A 4,487-nucleotide genomic window follows, 5' to 3' on the forward strand; every position below is an offset into this window, starting at 1 on the left:
TCTGCTCAGAGCTCGATGTCAGGCATCAGATGACTGAAGACTTCCTGTAAGAGAAATGGAAATTGGAAACTAGACTGAAGTGCAGATCTTCCCTCTCACCCTGGCTCTTTCCACTTCTCCTCACAGGCCTCTTCTTTCAAATAGGCATGATGGGCAGCAGAGAAAGGGTATATTGATAATGTTGCTGTTTGGTGTTAAGTGATGGGGCTTTTTCTTCTCTTTTTATTGAGGGGTGGGGGTTGGGTGTGTAATTTGTAAGTACTTTTGTGCATGATCTGTCCCTCCCTCCTCCCATCCCTGCAGTCCTCTGAAGAGAGGCCAACAGCCTTCCCCTGCCTTGGATTCTGAAGTGTTCCTGTTTGTCTTATCCTAGCCCTGGCCAGACATTTTTCTTTGATTTTTAATTTTTTTTTTATTAAAAGATACCAGTATGAGATGATAACCTTTCAAGAATTTTTCCTATAATGTGCTATACAGTTTAGTAGGGCGGTCACTTTCATTGCAGGATACATTTATCTACACATTATATATTGGACATATAATATGTAAATAAATGACTTCTAGAAAGAGAAATTTAATTGTTTAATTTTTTAAGGTTTTTTTCTCTTTTAATTTGGACATTTCTGGAATTGAGAGCCTTACAGTTAATACAGCTTTTTGTTTTTGAGGCTAGTAGCTGGGGAGGTTTCCCTGTCCTCTTTCTGTTTCCTAGCCATTGACTGTAGTTACATAGGTATGGGAAGAGTTTAGCTACCTTCATAGTGCTCCCGGGATTCATGGCATTTCCTTCTTTACGCTGTATTTCCATGCCAAGAAGGAAACCAGAAGAAACCGGTTTTTGTGTGTGTGTTTTTTTTAAACCAAGCTATGAGCAAATGGCCTCAGCCCAGATCTGGAAAAACAATGATAGAAATTGAATTCTGCCCCACATGTTGACAGTAGGGTGAACTGGATTCTTGGGATTACTTATCTAAAAAACTGGAGCATAGGCACTGTTTCTGTCCTGCTGGTTTGGAATCTTTCCTGTAATGCTACTTATTGCCCACAATGGCCTCTCTTCCTGTCCATATATGCCTTATACTGTGCTGACCTGGATATCATCCTTGTGCTCTGAAGCATCCAACTATACTTTGCAGGTGCATCGATGCAGTCCTGTCCCCACACTGGGTAACCGTGTTCCTGAAAAGTATGTGGGAGAAATTCAGGTGCTTGCGTGTCTTTGTAATGGTGCGGCACTTATGATTGCATCATGGAGCATGCTCAGAGCTATTAAATTGGTCTCCCATCTCCCACCAGGATGTGAAAGGTCCACATGGGAAGCCACGTAATCATTTATTAGAGTGGCTACATAATACACTGGCTCACTGCAGACTCTTGGTTTTTTATTCAGGCTTCATGCTGGCTTCATTTTCCAGTTGTGTTGTTTGGTTGGAAAGTAAGAGGGTCTTGAGATTGAGGCATAGAAAGGGGTACACTCATTGATCCCTGGCTTAGGACACGAGATTGTCTCCGTACTCCAGTGGCATCTCCTTAGCCAAGATGTGAAATTAAAATCGTAGTTCTCCTTATTTAAAAATTCCAATAAAGCACTCAAACTTAGAAAAGCTTTAACTTTTCCATCCCACTAAAAGAAATGTATCTTGTAGCCCTGTGTCACTGTGTTCAGCACTTTTGGGAACATCATTTGGTGAACTTTAAATTTTGCTCTCTACTCTTAGCTTATATCCTCTCTCCCAGTCTTGAAACACAGGGCCAAAGAGCAGTTGTAATCTTGGGATACCATGATACCTCTAGGAAAGGAATTACATCCCCAGGGAAAGGTCCCATTGGATAAGAACAGCACCGTGGGGCTTGAGTTTGAATGCCAACTTGCTATTCACACATTCTTCTTAAAAGTGAACACACTGTTTCTTATCCTCACTTAAAGCATTCTGAAGTTCTGTTCAAATAAATAAAGGGGAAAATAAAGTAGATTTAACCACATGCTAAGTGAAATTCAAGAAACACATTCTTCCAGATAAATTCTACCTTTATGGTATGGATTTGAAAGTACTTTGCAGGAAAATAGTCAGTACTCTTTAAAAAGGAACTACAGGGCCAGGTGCAGTGGCTCAAGCCTGTAACCCTAGTACTTTGAGAGGCCAAGGCAGGTGAATCACTTGAGGCCAGGAGTTGGAGACCAGCCTGGCCAACATGGTGAAACCCCGTCTCTCGTAGAAATACAAAAATTAGCCAGATGTGATGGTGTACACCTGTAATCCCAGCTACTTGGGAGGCTGAGCCATGGGAATCGTTTGAACCTGGGAGGTGAAGGTTGCAGTGAGCCAAGATCATGCCACTGCACTCCAGCCTGGGCAACAGAGCGAGACTCTATCTCAATAGAAAAATAAGAAAATAAAACAGAACTGCAGTACTAACAGTAATTTTTACATTTTTTTAATGACCTGAGTGTGTTTTAACTGGGCTAGTGTAACAATATACTACCCCAAAAGTGCAGTTTTGATTATTGTTGGTGTCTTTAGGTCAGGAAATTGAACTGTGCCAACAAGTATTGTTTAGTGACATGAATGGATTCCTATTAATGCAATTAACTGGAGAGATTGTGCTGATGCTTTCTTAACTGACAAAAGGAGGCTTTGTCCAACATCAGAATTGTTGAAACTGGTGCTATTTTCTGTTGCACTGGGATTCTGGTGATCTGGGATTGGTGTTTTTGCTCCCTGGCACCGTGAACAGCGTGGCTGTCTTTACCAATGTCATCATAGTCCTTTAATGATAGATTAGTTAGACCCATGGTTGCAATACCTTTATCTCCCCAAAGAACAGAAGCAAAAGAAAGCACAAAAACTACCCTATTTGCAGAATATTTCATTGACATTGATTTGTCATTAATTCTGCCAGTGCTGATCTCATTCAGGCTTGGTAGAAACAGGTTCCTGTGTTTCGGGCAGATCCCTAGCCTCTCGCTCACAGGGAATTTGCATGTCCCAGATTCTGGTTATTACTAGAGCATCCATTAAAGTCTACCAAACTCAGGACAGAGAAAGATAGCAGTGGACTTAAAAAATTTTCTAGTTTATAAATTACAGCCACTGGGGAAACACTAATAATAATAAGGTCATGTGATCTTATGGACCAGGATTTTCTCTGTCTCTCCCCTTGGGTGTGTGTGGGTGCGTGTGTGTGAGACAAGGGCTGCCAGGAGGTATCAACCATGTTAGATTTTCTGTAGCCTTCCAGAAACAGTGCAGCCCATGAAACAGGAATCTTGATTTTGCTCATAACAAACATAACAGGATGGAACAGTTAGTGAATTGACTGTGTTTTGTTTTCACAAGTGTCCACCACTCCATCTGCCCTGCATGGAGAGGGCTCTCACTGCTAGGTCTAGGCTGAGCCATCTGGAAGGATCAAAGGGTGTGGGAGTCTCACCCCCTCTCAGTCTGCAGAAGGTCTGGAGGGTGGCAGCACAGCAGGATTTCTGCCTTCCGCATTGCGCTGCACAGCCCCATGGAACAGTGAGGCCCTTGAGGCCTTGTTTCTTGTAGCCTCTGGGGAGCAGAGTAGGTCACTGCCCTCTGGGGGTATTTTGCAGTAGTTTTGTAAATGTGTTGCTACATAGTCAAGTTCCTTTGTGGCAAAGAAATATTTTGTTTTGTTCTTAGGAGTCAGCCCATGTAATGCCTCTTAGGCTTTGTTGCTTAGAAGAAAAAAGTCATCCTTTGTGGTTTTTTAAAAGAAGAAGAAAATTCTGTGCCGATTTGTTCATCATCCTCCTTCCCCTTCCCTTTTCTTCACATACAGTGCTCATTGGAGGCTCCTGCCAAAATTTCTTAACCAGAGAAGTAATAGGTATTTGTTAGACCTGGGTGTATGTTTCGCATTATCCTTCACATATTTCACATTTTCATCTAGTACATATTATTGCCTTTGTTGAAGTCCCCATCCTCATCTTAAAAAACAACAGCTTAGCCTAAGCCACATTTACTTTTTTTTAGTTCACAAAAAGGATTTAATAGCCACAATGTGATTTTTGCCACAACTGTGTGATTTTAATATTCTTTGTTATCGAGCGTGGATTTAGATTTGCAGGAAATACCTGGAAAAATCACAGTGGGATGAATTTTTGCTTTAAGAGAAATAAGAGTTGGCTGTGATTGATAACACAGCTTCATCCTAGTCCCATCTGCATTTCAGAAAATACCCCACATCTTTATAAAACACAGGAGACTTATGGGAAGGTTAAGCAGGTATGGGGAGGGAAGGTATTATTTAATGGTGATTAAATAATGCAGATGGCCCTTCTGGTTCTTAGGTTTTTTTTTGTTGTTGTTGTTTTTTCTGTTACTATTTATTGGCATCAAAACGAAACAAGCTGAGACTAAAAGTTGCTATTTAGGGCCGGGCGCGGTGGCTCAAGCCTGTAATCCCAGCACTTTGGGAGGCCGAGGCGGGTGGATCACGAGGTCAAGAGATCGAGACCATCC

At 41.7% G+C, this 4,487-nt stretch overlaps 1 protein-coding gene across 1 annotated transcript in view; it reads left to right on the top strand.

Moving 5' to 3' along the window:
• The window catches only part of NUDT3 (nudix hydrolase 3), a 127,893-nt gene that overhangs the window by 115,733 nt on the left and 7,673 nt on the right, over window positions 1-4,487 (top strand). The window lies entirely within an intron of this gene.

This window comes from Cebus imitator, unplaced genomic scaffold, assembly GCF_001604975.1.
Source record: "Cebus imitator isolate Cc_AM_T3 unplaced genomic scaffold, Cebus_imitator-1.0 Scaffold24, whole genome shotgun sequence".
Lineage (NCBI taxonomy): Eukaryota > Metazoa > Chordata > Mammalia > Primates > Cebidae > Cebus > Cebus imitator.